At 40.8% G+C, this 21,078-nt stretch overlaps 1 protein-coding gene and 1 long non-coding RNA gene across 2 annotated transcripts in view; both read right to left on the reverse strand.

Moving 5' to 3' along the window:
* Positions 1-21,078, reverse strand: part of LOC123504779 (broad-complex core protein-like) — a 100,062-nt gene that overhangs the window by 8,461 nt on the left and 70,523 nt on the right.
* On the reverse strand, positions 3,631-12,158 carry LOC123504838. Its single transcript, XR_006674979.1, has 2 exons — positions 11,193-12,158; positions 3,631-5,784 (listed from the first exon to the last, which is right to left on the reverse strand). It is a non-coding gene; the product is annotated as an uncharacterized LOC123504838 (long non-coding RNA).

The following is a 21,078-nucleotide window of genomic DNA, read 5'->3' on the forward strand; positions in this document are numbered from 1 at the left end:
CATCCATCTAAAGGCACAGGAAAAAAAATAAATAAATAAACATCGTAGTTCAGGGAGTGTTAAGGTGAAATTATGGTTTTCTTCTCTCTAATATATTCGCGTGGTTCTGAATACAACGCTTTCCTTTTCCACACAGATCTAAAGGCACAACAAAATAAATAAAATAAATAAAGGAAAGTCGTAGTTATATGAAAATTAGCCCCTTCAATACTTAGACGCATTTTTACCATGATTTCTGAGTATGACTAGACAATTTTACTTGCATTATGAAGGGTCTATGGACATCAGAAGGTTAATGGCTAGTCTTTACTATTTTAATGCCCACATAAGTTTCTGAATTGGTATGAAATCGCAAAATAATAATCACAATGGATATGATCACGCAGCACGGCACTGAAGGGATTCACAAATTATCCTTTTTCTCTCTAGTATATTCGAGATTTTAAATATAACACTTTCCAATTCCATATCCATCTATGATTCCAAAAACACAAATAAAAAAATAAAAAACAAGAAAAGTCGTAGTTGTGTGAATATTAAAAAATATCGTTTTTTTTCTCACTAATATATTCGAGACTTTAAATATAACACTTTCCAATTCCATATCCGCCTGATTCTAAAGGCACAAGAAAAATAAACATTTAAATAAATTACAAAAATCGTAGTTACGGGAATGTTAAGATGAATTTATCGTTTTCTTGTCTCTAATATATTCGAGTGATTCTAAATACAGTTCCTTCACGCATTGATCCAAAGGCCACACATAAAATAGAATGAAATAAATAAATAAAAGCTCTATAAAAAATCGTGGTTAAGGGAATACCAACATGAATTTACCGTTTTCTTTTCTATAACACATTCGAGTGATTCTAAATACAACACTTTCTTTAAAACAAATAAATAAATAACAATAGAGTAAATAAATAAAAGCTCTATAAAAAATCGTGGTTAAGGGAATACTAAGATTAATTTATTGTTTTCTTCTCTCTAATATATTCGAGTGATTCTAAATACAACAGTTTTCTATTTCATGTTGATCTGAAGGCACAAGAAAATATATAAATAAAACAAACTAAATAAAACTCCTAGCCATGGTAATGTTAAGAATAAAATCGTGCTTTTTTTTCTTTACCTTGAGTCACAACTAATTCAATACACCGGTCTACCTGTCTGCACCTATCCCGTGTTCATCAGAGAGTCACACCTGGAGGGACTGTACCGCTTGTCATCACCACCACCACCACCACTACCTATACTCCAACCACGACAATCACCACCACCACCACCACCAGACTAGCCTACATCACCGATACGACACTCCGGTCACCACCATCACCATCACCACTACCATCACCACGTTAGCCTACATCACCAATACGACACTCCGGTCACCACCAGCACCACCACCACACGTTTTCTTCACAACACCTACTTCGTGACAGACTCAAGACAGAATACTGACATGGTTTAGCTAAGAAAACGTTTATTGGGGAAATAATTGAAGCGTGAAAAAATGTTCGTTATAAATTGATACAGTGAAGACAAACATTTATAATTAGTAGCATTGACAATTACTGTAAATATGAAAGCCAGCTTATTTTTTTTTTCACGACTTTTTTTTTCAGTTTCTTCTCGTCTTTACAATTTCGCTCATTCTCGGAACTGATGCAACACTTAATGTTTTCGCCTTTCCTTTTTTTTTTTTTTTTTATTCTTTTACCAAAGTCAGGAGGAAGAGATGGTCACGTCTTCACACACACACACACACACACACACACACACACACACACACACACACACACACACACACACACAGTCTTCTACAGTCAATATACCAGTGGCTCCTAACCTTTTTTTTTCCCCTTTCTTCTCCCTTTAATCTGTTCACCAGTTCTAATTTCCCTTTCATACAATGAGGAAATGTAAAAACTCTCAGAACAGTGATGGAGTTTTGACAACTATTGTGGCTGACCACGAAAGGCTACCGTGGCATAAGCCTTGACTTTGTAATTCTATATGGTAGTAAAGTCAACTGTTCATTGCTATTACTTTTATTTATTCTTGTCGTCCAATAGCTAGTCACGTTTTACTTCTATCAATGATGCAATGATTTCCACCCAGGAATTCTCAAATTTCCCTCAAAGATCGGGAAATACTGCACTGTAGAGTCTGTCATAGCACATCAGTCTTATCTACAATCACTATACAGTCTCTCACAGCCTCTGAGTCGTCATTCAGTCTCTCACAGTATTCTAGTCACCATAGTTTCTAACAAGACGTCTTAATAGTTAACGTTGTCACCACACATCCCAATACAGTCAACTACTAGTCTCTACAGCATCATAAAGTCTTACACCTTACACACTCACAAATTCTCACGGTCAAATAGTCTTTGTAGTAATTGTTGATCAAGTCAGCTCAATGTAGCCCTCTCTTAAACAAACAAACAAACAAACAAACAAACAAACAAACACACACACACACACACACACACACACACACAAATGAGTCAGTCCCCTGGTCTCCTGCACCTCCTCACACAGGGGTCTCCACACACGGTCCCGCCTCTTGGCCTCTCGCCCCACCGAGTGGCACCACAATGGCACACTCCCCGTTCCGCCCAGAGCCTCCCTGGGGAGGCCCCCCGCCCCGCCTGTTATGAGCTGCAGGTGACACCACAAAGCAAAGCCAAAGCCGTGAAGCAGTTATTAGAAGCAACAACACTAAGATTAACAACATTGGATAAGTAATGATGGAAATGCTGGTCTGCACCTTGGTGACTGACTGAGAGCAGCAAGTTGACAGTGAAGGCAGATGCTTCCATCATTGACCTATGACACACAGGGGTTAAATATCAAAGAACATGATACATTGTTTAGGAACCAGTCATTGTATTGTTTGTTTGTGTGTGGTGTACTGCCCCACACAGGCCCTGAAAACACTGCCACAGAGTTTGTAACCCTCAGTCGTCCCTAACCCCTGCCCCTACAGTGTGAGAAGGGCCAGCACGGCACTCAGGGCCAGGGCTGCCTCACCTCACCACTGCCAACACAACTCAATCAAAGGAAATGATGGTGTTCACCAGGTTAATAGTTGGTGGTGTGTTTCCTCCAACACACCTTCCTGCCCTCCTATAGTGGTTTGCTCCCTGCCCCACCTGTCCCCTGTCCTGCCCTGTGCCAGTGGTGCGGACTCTGCCTCAACACGCACACCTGCACCACACATTCCACCACACTGCTGAGTCCTTCACTCACACCATCATGAGGCGTGCACACTCATTACACACTACACTTCGGCACACAGTTTCTGTTGTGCACCACACTTGTCCTGTGACATGGCAGCAGGAACTGTTCTGTGCCCCACACTGCCACCACAACACTGAGCTGTGCACCACACTGTGCCAGCCTGCCTCCCTCAGCCACGCTGGCACGGCACCAGCAAGCAGCCACGGGCACAGTGCCACACCAGGCCACCCTGCTTTGAGGTGCCGGCCTTTCCATGCTGTGCTGGTGCAGGGCTGGCTAAGCATGGCACCTGGCTGGCACCCAGGACTGCCGCGGCATGCTCCACCCTGCAATCATCTCAGGGCGCGAGCTGCCGGCATCTTGGATAAATAAACAAACACAGGGGTGGTACTTTTCAAGTATATTTGACACAATGAATTTTATTCTAAATACCATGAATATTTCTACAAGTTGCATAACAATTTGTACACTGTTTGAACACTGCTCTGCTATTGGCTACCAACATTCAGGTGTAGCGTGTGGGCTGTGAGGCTGCAGCACTACCGACAACTGTTGCTTACGGCAGGGCTGGCCGCCCCGCCACTACATGTATCGTATAACTTAAACGTAAGCATAGATGAAGATCCCTGACTCAAAACTCAAATATTCTACAGAGAATGAGTTGTTATGGTGCAGCGGCCACGATGCCCCAGCAAGACCTGCTCAGGCTGACTACCTGGCACAACGGCTCGCTCTCACTATCATTCACTCACTCTTACACACACACACACACACACACACACACACACACACACACACACACACACACACACACACACACAAACAGACACACACACACCAGTAAAACAAGACATATTACCACCTCATCCCACCAACCACACACTCACCACAGCCATGTCATCACACAAACCAATACTTCCAGGCACCATCACCACCACACTCCTCTCAGCCTCACCATACATCCGCACCAGACACTCCAAACACTGCATCAGCTTGGAAAAGTGTGTAAGTGTTACTTTGAAGTGTGTGTGTGTGTGTGTGTGTGTGTGTGTGTGTGTGTGTGTGTGTGTGTGTGTGTGTGTGTGTGTGTGTGTGTGTGTGTAAGGACATGGCTACCTGCATTGTTGTATGTATTTTACCCGTGTTAAATTATATATGATTCCAGAACACTCAATTAAACACACACACACACACACATTTAAGGAACCAACAAACACACCTGTGAGTTAAAATGATAGCACAGAAACATTCATCACTTCAAAAGCACAGACAAAAAAAAAAAAAAAAAAAAAAAAAAAAAAAAAAAAATATTTTGTGGAATGTTGATTAATTATGCTAATATATTCAAGACCAAAAAAATAAATTCACAAAATAAATAAATAAAAATAAAGACATCAAATGGAATGCTAGAGAATTTACAGTACGAATTGAGTAAACAAATAAGATAAATATATAAATCATCGTTTCTTAATTAGTTTTACTTTCAGGTCTATAATTGATGACACATTAATAAATTAGAGAATTTATCAACTGTAAGTGAATTATCATTTCATTATAAATTTCACATCTTTTATCACTACACCTTTTAAAATTACAATAAACGTTTCAAATTCACCAATTGTATATGAATCATAATTTTCCTTATATAATTTCACTTATTATTTCATCAGTACAGCTTCAAATAGACTACAAACATTTCATATCTACCAAATGTATATGAATCATCAAGTTTTCTTATTAATTTAACTTCTGTCTTTCCACCTTCAACATTACTTCAATAAAAACTGATAAATCTATCCAACATAAATCAAGTATTGTCATTATCCTCGCTTGGCATTCGGTGTGTGGAGGTTGTGATATGTTAGAGCAAAGGAGTAGTGTGTGTCTCTATCAGTCACCTACAGCCATTCCTGCTCCTTCATCACTGACACAATGCCTCTCACACCAACACTCTACTTGCAAAACACACACACAAACTAATGTTGTTATCTTCTCATAGAATAACAACTAATAAATTGGCAAAATAATACAGTATGTAAATAAATGTCAATAATATTTCATGCCTCACAGTTTTCTCACTCTCCTTATGCAAAAAAAAAAATAAATAAATAAATAAATAATAATAATAATAATAATAACAAATAAAATAGATTAAATAGATAATTTCCTTACCTCTGATAAAATTTTCAAAACATTCACACAAATCTGACAAAAATACTCTCTCTCTCTCTCTCTCTCTGTCAGCAAACATTATGACCTTACATACACACAAACACATTTGCACTCTCTCCATGATAACAACAAAACATTTCCATATTGTCAACAGACACTCAGCTGAATCTTGAGCCAACACTCCATCACAAGCATCAAAAAGCTCAACTGACCAGGAATAGCGTTCAAATATTGCATCAAATTGTATTGTCAGTGTACAGTAATTTATTTCAAGCACAAATTGTTATTTTCTTGGTGTGTTGTGGTAGATTAAGCCTCTGTAGAGCCTCGTACACCCAAGACACACAAACACACACACACACACACACTTCCTTCAAACAATATAAATCTGGAATAACAGCTTTGGTTTAAAACATTTATAAAAAAAAAACACACACACACACACACACACACACACACACACACACACACACACACACACACACACACACACCAGTATCTCCCTCCCTGTTGAATCACTCCACAGGCAAACACTAAAGATTCATAAATCATTACTTGTGAAGAGAAAACAAGACAAAAACTGATCAGCAAATGTTGTCGAGTAAAGAGATGGCAAGAACTGTCCAAGAGGGAAGGAGACAGTAACTGTGGGTAACTCTTGTGTGAGCATTATGCTTCATCAATATCTGGGTCACTTGGCCACAGTGCACTTCTCACACACACACACACACACACACACACACACACACACACACACACACACACACACACACACACACACACACACACATAACAACTCTCAACAAAAAACTTCATTGGTCCTAAAGAGGCTAACAATAGATTAATGAGCTGTGTAAAGTTTACATAACTGGACTGGTGAGTCCTAAACCTGAGACAATGCTAATCAATGAGCCAATAAAGGTACCGCACTCATCAACAACGGGAATGACGTCTGCGTGAATCAACAACTTTCGACAGTTAGTCTCCGAGGTGTGGTGCTACAGTACAGAGTACACAGTACACACGACTACTGTGAGGACGACAACTCCTTGGGTGGATCGTTACGCGCGTCACTGGCCGCCGCCGCTGCCACTGCCAATCCTGGGCTGTGGCATGGCGGCGGCAGTGGCGCCGCGCGTCACTAAGGCAACTGTGCCAAGGCATCTACAGTAAGGCTGTGAAGTGACACTAAGCTAAGAGGCACTGGTCCTGGAGGGTTACGGTACGTATGCTTCACTACCAGTACTGCCGCCGCCGCTGCCACCTTTGTGGGGCGCGGCACTCCCAGTGCTGAGCCCATGGACGCCGGGCAGCGCTGTGCTGCTGTGTTGTGCTACACCACTGTGCTGTATTGTACTGTGTGTGGTGCAGCAGTCCCGGTGCTGTGCTCTCATGGTGCACTAGTGCCGACACTGCCGTGCAGGGTGTGCTGCAGTGCACCAGCGGTGGTGTGTGCCACGTGCCACGCTGTGCTGCTGCTGTTGCCGCCGCCACTGCTGGTGTGTGGTGGTGTGCAGTATACCACCACACACCAACAGTAGGCGGTGGTGGCATGGACTCTTGGTGCTGGGGTGGCAGGCACAGCGGGGCATCAGGGCCACACCCAGTGTTACACGAGGGTGCCTGGTGTAGGCGACACCAGGCTGGCCGCAACAGGGCTGCCTGGCACCGCCAGGGGCTGGCTAGCAGTACTGCTTGGTTCACTCCCAGGATCATTATCACCGCCGCCGCCGCCATCAAGTGAGGCGCGGCAACGCTCTGCTTGGGAAACAACAGGCGTGTCCTGGCTGGCTGATAACCTATATTATATTCTCTCTCTTCAACAAAAAACACTAATAAAGGTTGAATTCTATAGAAATATTCACTAAATCAGCAAACCTTTGGATCATATATTACAATGGAGTTTGGCTGGTCCCACCGAGGTCACTACCACCATAGTGTCAAGGGCTAGAGCTAGTCACCAATGTACAGTAACCTTATAGTCCTCTCTGAGCAAAGGTTGGTTTAGTACTTATACTTAGTGAAAGGGTTTCCTGCTAACCTTACTTCACTACCCACCAGTGGTGTTAGTCCCCACTCTCCCGCTCTCCCACTCACGCGACTCTTCCAACTCCTCCCCTGCTGCCCGAGCCGCACGTGGCTGCAGTCAGCGGCACGCTTTGTGACGCGTGCACATGCACATGCACGCACACATGCACACACGCACACACACACACACACACACACATACAAACACTGCGCGCACGGGCCACATCGGAGCTACGGTCCAGTTTGGTTGTGGAGCAAGACTCGTACAAAACAATACCTTACACTTAGGCAATAGTCTAACATAATAAAGAAAATATGGCTTTTGCCTGAAGATGGAGTGTGGCAAGCAAGTCACGGCGGCGGGCACGGTGCGGCACTGCTTGGGCTGGCCAGCGCCACACATGTCAACACCAGCAACCACAGAAAGACACACTGATCACCACAAGAACCTTTAACACTCACACATACAAACTCAATGGGACATTCTTATATACTTCCCTGAAATTTTAGCTTCAAACTGAGAATGTACAAAACTTGTTACAATAGAATACAGGAGGCAGCAGTCTAGCCACTGCCGCTGCCGCCGCCACACCGCGTGACTTGCACCACTCCCCTCACACCATGTCCTAAAGTAAACCATATACTTCTTCCTTACAGGATATAAAATAAAATATAGCATCATCCTATAACAAATATACTTGGCACTGAAATAATAATGGCAACTTGGTAACTTATGGCAACACTATAAGACAACAAATAGCTGGCTGCAACACCACCACTGCGGGGCATCCCCCCCCCCCCCACACACACACACACACACACTCTCTCTCTCTCTCTCTCTCTCTCTCTCTCTCTCTCTCTCTCTCTCTCTCTCACACACACACACACACACACACACACACACACACACACACACTCACACTCACACACACACACTCTCTCTCTCTCTGTCTCTCTCTCACATACATACACACAAACAAGGGGTGGGTTGGTGGGCATTGTGGTCCCACACAGCCGCAGTACAGCGCCGGTGCAGCACGAGGCAGTGACTGACTGAACAATTGTTGCCTGGTTGGTGTGAGCAGCACGGCAGAGCAGTGCTGCGGCTGTACTGGCGGTGGGCTGCCCCGCGTGATGGTGGCGCCCGAGGTGTTGTGGGGGCCACTCCCTCACATTGGAGGGAGCCACTCGGCAGTCCCTCCCTGGGACACTCAACACTCCTCACAAAAACTCATAAAAAATAAATAATTACATAAAAACTCTTCTCCCACTCAAAGGTTCACCACGGCTGATGCTTGGCACCGCCTGCGCCCGACACCCTGACACCCCGACACTCTGGCACCCCAACACTCCTATTACAGCATAGCAGTGCTGTGGGCCAGCACTGACACACCTCACAGTGTGCCAGGGTGCTGATCCCTCCCTCATGCTGACTGCCAGACCTCACTGCCACCACCCACACAGACACACACAGACAATAGGGCCAGGCGGCCTCAAGGTGCAGGGTGCAGTGCTGTGCGGCAACAACACGGCTGCTGCTGCCACCATCGCTTTCTTGGCCAACACACTGACAAGCTTCAATTTTGATATATGTAAATTTGTTACCGTTTATCTCTACGCTGTGTAACAAAGTACAATCTGGAAACACAAAGACGAGGGCAACGCGTGTGCCGCGTAAAGAAAGCGTGCGTGCGCCGCCGCCACCACCAACACCACCACGGTGTGCTCGGCCACGCATCCAGACACAAACCGTCGGTGCACGCTACACTCTACAATATATTGCATAAATATAATCTCTCATAAAAAAATCTGCAAATCTTCCACTCCACCACCGGGTACACCTCCTGCCTCCCCCACCATCTGCTGTTCTTCCAGCCCCACCCCGCCCTGCCCCAGCCTGCCACTGTCCACACCACCACCACAACCACTATCGCTGCTGCTGCAGCTGTATGGCAGCAGTGGTGGCAGCGGCGGCAGCAGCAGGCAGAGGGAGGCCTCCCTGCCCCCTGGGGCAGTGCCCCTTTGTTGTGGTATAGTGGTGACACGCCACACGGCGGCGGTCTACATCAAAATGAGGTAATCCTGAAACAAGGAGGCAGACTGACCTGCTTCACAAAACAACAATAAATACGGCAGCACATAAATGTCTGTATGTAACAACAGGCTGACATTATCTGTTTTATAAAATAACTTATCTCAATAGAATAATAAAACTATAAAACAACCCTTACAAAGTAGATATTACAAGACACACAGCAGCAGCAGCGGCGGCAGTGGTGGCAGAGGCATTGCACTCACTGGCGTGGCGCTGCTACCGCTGCCACTGCCGCCGCCACCACCACAGCTCCCGGCTGGCCAGGGGCAGGCCGGGTGGCTCACACTTACAACCTACCAAACAAACTGGAATGTCCTATTAAAGCAAATGAGGTTAAACATATATTGTATTTAATATAATATAGTATTAGTTGTGAGTAACATAATAACAATAATATATAATAAATTCATTTTATATAGAAGCTCTAGAGTGGAATGCAATAGAACATGCATCACAAAGCCATCCTTGCTAACACTAATATACCTAAAATAATACTCAAACATTTGATCCTGATAAAACGTCTCAGTGTGTCTGGGCAATCTCGCGTCGCGTCGCGTCCTCCTAAAAGTATCTGTACATGGCCACAAATTTGTACATTAGGAAAATATATCAAACCAACTGCATCATTATGTTTTCTGATATGTATCAAGTCCACATCGGGCCCTGGGCGGCACAGGGCAGCTGTTGCTGCTGCTGCCGCCTCTGTGGCAAGGCTCTGCAACGCGGCGCAGCGCTGCTACACGTCTCCGCCGCACTGCGGCCTCCACAACTTATCAATGGTAACTTGGTCTACAAAAAATACTTCCACCACATCAAATATGGCACACCGAAAATATATGTTTTGCTTAGAACACAAAAAATGGCAATAGAGGAATGGTAACTGTTGTTGCTACGTAACACAAAATGCCCAATGGACTGTGGCTGCCCAACGCAACGGTGAGCCGGGGCACCGCACCACCACCACCACCACCACCGCCACACACTGCGGCACCCCGGCGAGGTAATGAACACTGCCACCCCTCCCCCATCCAGCACCCCCTCATCCCCACCACTCCACACCGGGACCCACACACCTACTCGCTGCACAGGGGCCACCACCTACCCACACACCCGCTGCACTGCCGCCACACCTGGCTGGGGGAGGGCTGACACGCAGGGAGCCTTGTGTCCACCTGGCACCTTTGTAATATAAATACAGACGTCAATACAAAGCGTTAATGTAAACGTAAACCTGAGCTGGATGAGTAACCGGTATTGTCCAACGTAAAGAGATAGATGGAAACAAAGACAGAGACAGAGTGGTGTGCCTTCATTCAATGTGCCAAATGTGTCCATTCCTTTCAGTATATGACAGGAAGCATAAAGGGGAAACACTTCACCTTCTCTCAAACAAACATCAATCTTTGTACATTCTCTGCCATAAAGTCTCTCTCTCTCTCTCTCTCTCACACACCCACACACACTAATCTCCAAACAGTTTCCAGCAGCAGGGGAAACAATAAAAAATAAACATGGTTGTACTATACTTAATGAACTGATCAAGATGAATCTAGTGTTTGTACGTTGATGGACAATATCGTGTGCTGTCAACGTTGGCCAACTACCTAGACCAGCGTTATGGCCCCTTGAGTGACTGAATGTACGAATACCACCACACACACACACACACACACACACACACACACACACACACACACACACACAGATGGTCACACTAATCTCTCAATAACAACCATCTGGAAGCTACAAAGGTGAACTAATAAACAAACTAACCATCCTTGTTGTTTCTTCTACATTTGGGCATAAATGCAAGATCAAAAGTGTCTGACACAACACACAACCATCCCAAACCTGGGCAGGGAGTGACACGGCAACACTGCCCAGGGAACTGGTGCAAAACTGGTCCCTCTGTTCATCCACTGGAGAAGCAACGCAGCAGCTTTGTAACACCACTGCTGCACTACAAAGGTCCCAGTGATACAAGCACCCAAGTCACCTGGGTCTTACAGTGGTAGGGAGCATGAAGGCGTATTATAAACTTTGCTTTATTCGCCTTGCACTGAAGCTTCAACCATTAGTATTTTAAGTTTGTGTAAAGAAAATAGTCTCTAATTTGCAGATCTCCCATCATTGGTTCATCATATAATGGATGTTTGTACAATGAGACCTTTCTGTACTTGACTCAATCCTATACATATGTGAAGTCTGCAAAACATTACTACCAGGACCCTTCTCTTGCTCTATTTCTTCCTTTATCTATGTCAACAACTCAGTATGGGAGGGTAGAAATAGAAGAGGAAAGTTCTCAACTTTCCACTCCTAAACTAAACATGGGTGGGGAGTTTAGTTTAATTTGTGATTTCCTAATACTTCACCTTTGAGAGTTCAAGTCATAGGAAGGAGGTAAATCAGGAACAGTGGAGAGAAGGGTAAAGTGACAAAGCAAAGACTAACACTGGGATGAACTAAAAACTTGGTCATTAAGTTTGTGAATTATCTGATAATCCTGATAACCTTTGGATGCAGTTCATTATAGCATGAGAGAGAGAGAGAGAGAGAGAGAGAGAGAGAGAGAGAGAGAGAGAGAGAGAGAGAGAGAGAGAGAGAGAGAGAGAGAGAGAGAGAGAGAGAGAGAGAGAGAGAGAGAGAGAGAGAGAGAGAGAGAGAGAGAGAGAGAGAGAGAGAGCTGAGAGAGAGAGAGAGAGAAAAAAAAAAAAAAAAAAAAGAAGAGATCCCAAGTTTAGCAGTGATAAAGTGAAGATGGTCAATGTAAAATCCACAAACACCTTGACAACACTCCTCTGAAATGACTCGGAAAAATAAAGTTCCTGAGTTTACCAATGAGAGATTAAAGCCGAGATAAGAAAAAAAGATATAAGGGTTGGTTACATCACTCCACAACGGAGATAAGTGAAGATGAGAGCTGAGAAATAAGGCAAGGGTCAGTAATTTCACTTCACAACAATATGCAACAGTGTGGCCCTCAAAGCATGGTACAAAATGCCTATAGTACACTACAGGAAAAGTACAGAGTTTAGAAGAATATATTTTTGATTAGCTAATATATCACATCACACACACACACAGATACATAATCTTTTCTTTCTCCTTCACCTATCCCCTTTATGCTTCAAGTCATAGAATAAAGAGAGAGTTTTGCGCCACATCACCGCCACTATATTCATTGCATCACAAACACTCAAGGATTTACAAAACATCAATTGGTTGTATGAGTGTTTCTGTGCATCACTAACACAAGTCATTATCAATTCACTCATTATTACCATTTTCTTTCATTCTTACAAGATTAAATGGGTTTAGTGTGTCAGAATTTGTAGAAGTAAACATTGCTTCTGATGATTATGGCTGCTGTCTTCACACACACACACACATACATACTGAGAGGCCCTGGAGTAACTGGGGAGGGATTTGCTTTATCACCCGCGCCTACGCCGCCTGCACCCCCCTGACGCACCCTGCCCAGTCCATGCCACCTGACACAACGTGATCATGCTTTTGAGGGCCCCACACACGGACCAATACCACCTCAGTGCGATCCCCACCATGGTGTGAGCCATAACCCATTAGGCTAGTACACTATTCTTAAGTGTTCCCCCTATTCCCCATGTATATTTTCAGTATGTATATACTGCAATTCAAATAAACTGCATATTATTATTATTACACACACACATACTCAGCACCTGGGTACCCAAAGAACCACAGTCACATAAACAAGAGTGTACTGCCTAACGGCACTACTCTGTTATCTCACTCGTTGCCGAGACACTAAGAGATAAACATTTTCATCACTATTTCTCCCACTTCTATAATGAATATTTCTTCTGCAACACCATTTGTAATTTGTTCCTATGTGTGCGATTAAATAGATTGTGAGAATGTATAAGTGTGTTAGTTTTGAGGTGAGGCTGGATATGACGCAGAGAGGACAGCTAAATTATTGGTGTTCAGAGCCTGCCTTATATCCATCAGCCAGCTTTAGATTTTCAAACTATAAACAAGTTGCATATCCTTTTCCTAATCTAACATCTCAAGTCTTGTTTTGCTGAGTAATTCTGGTCTTGCCTCTGCCTATCTATCTAGTCTTTCCTTCCATCACTATTCACTCCTTCCCTCTAACACCTTCTATTTCCATCATGTCCTTCCTTCAGTTGATACACACTATACAATCTATTCTATTGTGTGTGCTTATCTGCGAGTGCATAAGTGTGTGTTGTGTCCCTAAAGCAACTTCCTGTACTGGCAACAGCAAACAGAATGGCCACAGCATCACAGTAAGACAAAAAAAAAAAAAAAAAAAAAAAGTACATAGCAAAAAACAAGAGAAGTAGAAGCAGACGTAGATATTTTGTTGAGCGCTGTCACACTAAGCAAGTAATTAATGGCGAGATTTAATTTGAGGTATGACTGAAACCCTGCAGAAACGTAAATCAACAAATGGCACTGCTAATGCTCCAAGTATCCCTGAAGAGTTAAAACGTTGAGATTTGAGTCCCTAACAACTATAACTGACTTGTGACGCAGTGAGCGCTGCGGCAAGACACTAAAGACGAAGGAGCCATGAAAAAATATAGATCTGTAAAAATATACGGAAAATGAAACAAGACTTCCTGAGACTGACCCTGGACATGACGGTGGTGCCAGACTGTTGTGGCGTGCGCAGGTCCTGGCTGTGTGATGCCTATCTGCCTGTCTGCCTACCTGCCAGCCTGCCTGGACTGTTCTGTGGTCATTTTGTTGCCCTAGACCAAATTGCCTTCTTGTGTAAAAAAAATAAAAAAATAAAAATAATAAAATAATAATAATAATAATAATAATAATAATAATAATAATAATAAAACTAAAATAAACAAATAAATAAAATGAAAAATAAAAGTGGGGTGCATTGACATTGATACTATTTGCTATATTGATGTTATTAGCCTCACACTATGCTATATTTTGATGGCATTGACAAGCTGGTGTTTCAATATGGAGCATTGATGACACCAAGACTCACAGACACACTAATGCTATGGCCTTACAACACTAATTAAGTTTTGCTGAGTGTAACGTGGGGAACTAACACGACACACTAACACGCTGGTATCAAGTGAGTACGTTACCAATACTGACGCAATGATGGCCTGGTCCTTAATGACAACACTGGGTTAAATTTTGAAGAATGCAGTATGAGGGACTAATATGACATGATGAGCATTGATAACACCAAAGCTACCTAACACATTGATGATATAAGCCTTATAACAACACTTGTTTAAATTTTAGCGAGTGTAGTGTGGCATTCACCTCTTCCTTGTGACTTTTACTTTCAAATCGCACAGCATCAGAACGTCAGATATTGAAACTGGATTTTCCAACACACAAAACAATGAATGACAGTTGTGTTGCTTATAATCTTCACGCAACTCAAACTGACTGATATTTTCACCCAGGTAAAGTTATCATGTCCTGTGGTTGATGTTGCATACTTTCTACCATTCAAAATACAATCAAGAACCAATATTTTAACTTGAGTTTGTTCCATTATATGAAGTTATATTTTATTGCCTGTCATTTTCAAAATGCAAACAAGAACTGATATTTTATGCCTGTAGAAGATTTTGCTTTACTACAGTTATGTTGGACTATTTATATCATCCAGTATGCTAATGTGAACCAATATTTTACTTTTTTGTCACCTGCACCACTCAAAATGCACAGAAACACATTTTTCACTCCCGTATGAGTTATTACACAACCAGAACTTATACTGCGTCGCTTGTTAATTTCAAAGTGGTCACATAACCTGATATTTTCATTCATGTACAAGTTATTACATCATTCCTGTGAAGTTATCCTTTGCCGCCACTCAAAACGCAAACATGGCCAACTTCAAAGCACAAATGACATCTTAGTTGGCCTTTTTGTTTAATCTCATTTTGTTGCCCTTGACCAGATTTACCTAAAAAAAAAAAAAAAAAAAAAAAAAAAAAAAAAAAAGCCTTGAGAAAGTAACTAATAAATAAGATGTTAATTAGTGTGGACTGATAGGCAAGGGTTCCAGATAACAGTCTGTCTCCACGCAGCACACACTACACAGCATCCACTCTACACACAGCCAAGATGACAATGGTTTGTGCAGCAGAGTGATGGTGCTCAAATATAATGTGTGTGTTGTGTTTATCACTTCCAACTCATCAATGAAGCTCACAAGAATTTTTTCCACTTTCCCTTTTTCTCTTTCTTTTATTTTCTTTCTATTAATTTCCCCATAAGAAAACGAGGGAAGCTGCAAGAAGCCACAAGGCCGACACGAACCACTTCTTAGCTAACAATGTAATCTTTGCTGTTATTATTGTGATTTTTGTTTATAAAATCTGACTATACAATAAAATCTATGTAACTATACTTATAATTTTCACAACAGATTAATTCTAAGTCAATAAAATATGTGCAGTTATAATAATACCGATACATAAATTTTGAGTACACAATAACATCTATGCAAACTCTACATAAACTCTGAAACTCCCTGCCTGCTTCTCTATTTCCACCTTCCTAGGACCCCAACTAATTAAAGAGGGAGCTTTCATGACATATGTCCCATTCTTAAGGTTGACTCTCAGCCCTGTTCAGAGACTGGCATATAAGTGGGCCTTTTCTTTGTTCTTTAACTGTTTTTTGTTGCCCTTGGTCAATTTTCCCCTCTTACATAAAAAAGAAGCAATAATTAGAATATTCAAAGTTCCTTAATTTTGCATCAACAACACTACACTGCTATAACTTTAAACTCCATTAATTCTGCATCAATAATAAAATATCCTTCATTATAATTATAACAACAATTTTAAAGACTATTAATTTCGTGTTTACAATAGAATAAAGTATGGAGAATATCTGTCATTTTGATAGAGTCTAGCTTGATAATAAAATACGGTACTATGAAATAAAAGTGCTATAACAACGTGTGTGAACTGGGGTGTGTAACAATCATATATATATATATATATATATATATATATATATATATATATATATATATATATATATATATATATATATATATATATATATATATACTGTACTATATAATTCATATGAAATATTAGTGTATGAAATAACTAATTTTGTCTGACGATGAACAACAAACTGTCCCAACAAAACACTCCACTCACGCTGGGAATATTGCTATAATAAAATATACATGCAGATACATACATACATACATACATACATACATATATATATATATATATATATATATATATATATATATATATATATATATATATATATATATATATATATATACATATATATATATACATATATGCAAATTATGGTAGTGAAGTTTGCTTTTTAATGATAAAATAAATGCTTATTTTAAAAAATAATAAATTTCTATGTCAAAATAATGCATAAAATTGTGCTCTAAGCTACGCCAGACCCGCTCTGCGATAACTGCTTCAGTTACTTGTTTTGTGATGACAAATCTGAGCAACAGGTTTGCCGGTAAGAACAATTAATAAAACCTTCCTGTACTGACCCGCACTGGTGGCTAAACTTTGTTTTTGTAACAAAATAAAGATACTTCATAAAACAATAAATAAATCTACACTTCAAAAGAATAGATAAATAAATAATTGCTCTGCATTCCCCGCACCTCGCCCACTCATCCGCACCAAAGGCTCAAGATTTGGGTGTGGCTTGTCCACAATTAGATAAAAACTTAAAACATATGTATAAGTAAAAATAAACCCATAAAACTCAGCAATATAGCCTGAACCTGACCCGCACTCAATGTTAATTGTTTCAGTTTCAGTTTTGTAACGGCAACACCTAAAGCATAAATATACACGTAGGAAGTAATTCCAGTTCTTCTGCATAACCCTGAACTGAACTGAACCCGCACTCAACACCAAACGTCCAAATCACTTTGCTTTGCTGTTCTCGCAGTGAAATAAACGCTTGAACAATAAATTCACCAGTAGAAAAAATAGACAAGACTTTCTGTGCCTGACCTGAACATTACCTGCACCTAATATCAAATTTTAGCTTTGCAACAATAAAGTCAACATACCAGTAAACATAATATAACTCTATATTAACCTGAACTGCACTGTGAGACCTGGGCAGCAGGAACTGAGTCACCACATGGTACAGAGAACACCTTCCACACACACACACACACACAGATAAAGAGGTGATGTATTACTTTGTTTTGCCCTCCCTTCATTCACAGTAGACAGGGGGTTAATGTGCTGTCTTGTATCACCTTCCTTGTATTCTACGCAGTACCCAACTCATTATAATGTGACACTGTTCTGTTTAGCATTCCCTTCTCCTGCCATCTTACTACCAAACTGACTACAAAAGCCTTATGACACTCAGTAGGTACATAATGCATTTTTTTTTTTACATTTTCTTACCATTTAATACCTAACTGATTCTAAGGGACAATGTACTGTTTAGTCTTTACCTAGCTGGATAATACAAGCCTTACCAGAGATATGCTGATAACGTACCTTTCTATATTATCTTTCTCTATCCTCTTACTCAATTACTATACTCACAAAAACCTCATGACCCACATTTACTACTCTTTTAAAACATCAACAATCAGGAAATGAAAACTGTTTAGTACACTCTCCTTACAAAACTCACTACAAAATTATAACCTCACATTGTATCTCTTCTAAACACCAGCAGAGATAGAAACTGGCTGGCATTCTCTCCTTACAAAACTCATTACAAAATCCTTATAACCTCACACTGGTGTTGCTTTTAAATACCAACACAGAGACAGAAAATGGTTGGCATTCTCTCCTTATAAAACTCGCTACAAAATCCTTATAATCTCACACTGGTATCTCCTCTAAACACCAACACACAGAGACAGACAGCTTAACATTCTCTCTACCTATGCTCTTATCACCTAACCCAAAATAGTGCTGTCTTCTGCTACTTTCACCTATCAACTCACCACCTGACTAACTACATGAACCGTACACCGAGTCTGGTGGACCTAAATGCTTCCCAGACAGTGTTTACATAAAAGGTGTCAAAAAAATGTGGGGATTAAAGAACTGTCAGGCCTACACATGGCAGTCCCAGGGTCCACACAAGTATGAATAATGAAAGCAGGCCCAGTTCTTGTGTCCTAAATATTGTGTCTGGTGAGGGTGATGAGTCAGCAAGTAATGGTGATCTACTATTAAGGCAACTCTGCTACTAACAATATGTAATTCTTCTGATAGGATTCTTTCGTGCTGTGAGAGATGAGGCTCTTGCTTCAGTAACACGATAGAAATTGATTTGTTTTCATAACTGAGAATGAAAGTCAGCTGTTTTTCCATAGCTTAGGTGAAAGTGTGATCTTTTTAACCATTAGTGATGTGAGAATTCTGATTTCCATAGTGAAAATGAGACTGTAAATGCTTTTCAAGGTAATAATGGAAATTTTTCTTCTCCCTAAGACTAAGAGAGTGAACAGTTTTCTTCCAAGATTAAAGTGGAAATGTGATTTCCTATTATCATCGTGAAAATTACGCTTTCCATGGTAAAGATGACGCTGTAAATTACGTTTTCTTTCAAGGTAGAAATAAAGATTGATGTTTTTCCTGAATAAGAGAAAGTATTTTCCTGATTGAGATGAAATTGTCAACACTGAGTGATTAACACTGAAACTCGTACATCAAACCTTCATTAAACCCTTCATAAAGTTAAAAGATTAGGTCTTTCTACGATTATGATGGAAACATGACTCTTTTAATTATTATGACAACCACACTCTCTTCCACGGCTGAGAGAAATGTAACCTTTCATGAGTAATATGGAACCATATGTACCTTCACCATAACTAAGTGACAAATTAACTTCTACGCAAAATACAACTCTCCTTTGTTGTTACCATGGCAGAGATGAAAATGCATCTTTCTATGGTTCATATGAAAATGCAAGTAACCCATTCAACTCCTCCATAGTTAAGTGGTAAATTAATCTTTTCCTTCCTCAAGTATGATAGAAACACGATTCTATTCTGCTATTAACATAAAAACAACACTCTTCCCTCCATAGCAAAGATGAAATGTATCTTTTTGTGGGTGATGTGGAAATACATGCAACTTTTATTCAAATTCAATCTTTTTCTTCTACAGTTATGATGGATACCTGACTCTCTCCTACTGTTACCATGACAACCACACGTTCTTCCATGACCGGTGAAAATGTATCTTTCCATGATTAATATGAAAATAACGTCACACAACTCATTAAAATGATACACTAGTTTCAAGAATCCTCTACTACTGACTTACAGAATGAGTACACTTCCTTTGCAGTTAAGATGGAAATACAAGCTTGTGTGGTGGATATATGCAGAAATAAACAACCTCACTTTTTCTATACTTCAAGATGCTAAATTAGTTTCAGGACTATTATATCACTGACTGGAAAAACGGCTACATTTCCTTCCACTGTCAATGTGAAAATAAGATTTTGTGTGGTTCATATATGTAGAAATATATAAAATAACTTTTTCTATTGTTAAAATGCAAATTAGTTTCAAGAATCTCCTACTATTGACTTGAAAAGCAACCACACTTCCTTCAGTTATGCTAGAAATAAAGTTTGTGTTGTTCATATATGTAGAAATACACACTTATTTTTTTCTATAATGAAAATGCAAATTAGTTTCCACTCTTCTACCACAGACCTGAAACTGCAACTCTAGCTATGTTTAACCCCTTCCTACCATGACGCATTTTCATATTCATTCTGGCTACTATTTGATGATTCTATACACCTTCAGAAACTTGTGTGGGGTTAAAACAGTGAAGATTCTGGCCATTAACCTTCTGATCTCCATAGACCCTTCCTTATGTAAATAAATTCGCCTAATCATACCTAAAACTTATGGTACAAATACGTCCCAGTATAAAAAGGGTTAAGGAGGAAATACAACTTTATGTGATTAATATACGTAAAAAAAAAAAATAAACGTAACTTTCACGAAGCTCTTTCACAGTCTGCACAAATCAACTCTTCCTTCTATCATCACAAAGACAACACTTCTCCATCACTAACTTAAGGACATACCCTCCCTAGCAAGCCAAAAAACAGCTGTCCCTTCACAATCCACGTGAAAAAATTCAATTCTTTCTACAAACACCAACAAACACATTTTCCCTACACCTAACAAGTCACAGGCCTGGTTTAGAATTCTCTTTTACACTTGTTCCTCCTCCAAACACCAACAAACACACTTTCCTACACCTAACACGACATGGTTTAGGGTTGTAATGCTTCCAAACCTAAAAAAACACACCTCTTTCTCCTCCAAACACCAACAAACACACTCTTTCCCACACTTAACGCATCACAGGCCTGGTCAAGTTACAATTACTTCTAAACAAACAAACACATCTCTTCTACAGTTCTTCCTCCTCCAAACACCAACAAACACACTCTTTCCCACACTTAATGCACACAGGCCTGGTCAAGTTACAATTACCTCTATAATAAAAAAAAAAAAAA

The sequence above is a fragment of the Portunus trituberculatus genome, chromosome 1, assembly GCF_017591435.1.
Source record: "Portunus trituberculatus isolate SZX2019 chromosome 1, ASM1759143v1, whole genome shotgun sequence".
NCBI classification, from domain to species: Eukaryota; Metazoa; Arthropoda; class Malacostraca; order Decapoda; family Portunidae; genus Portunus; species Portunus trituberculatus.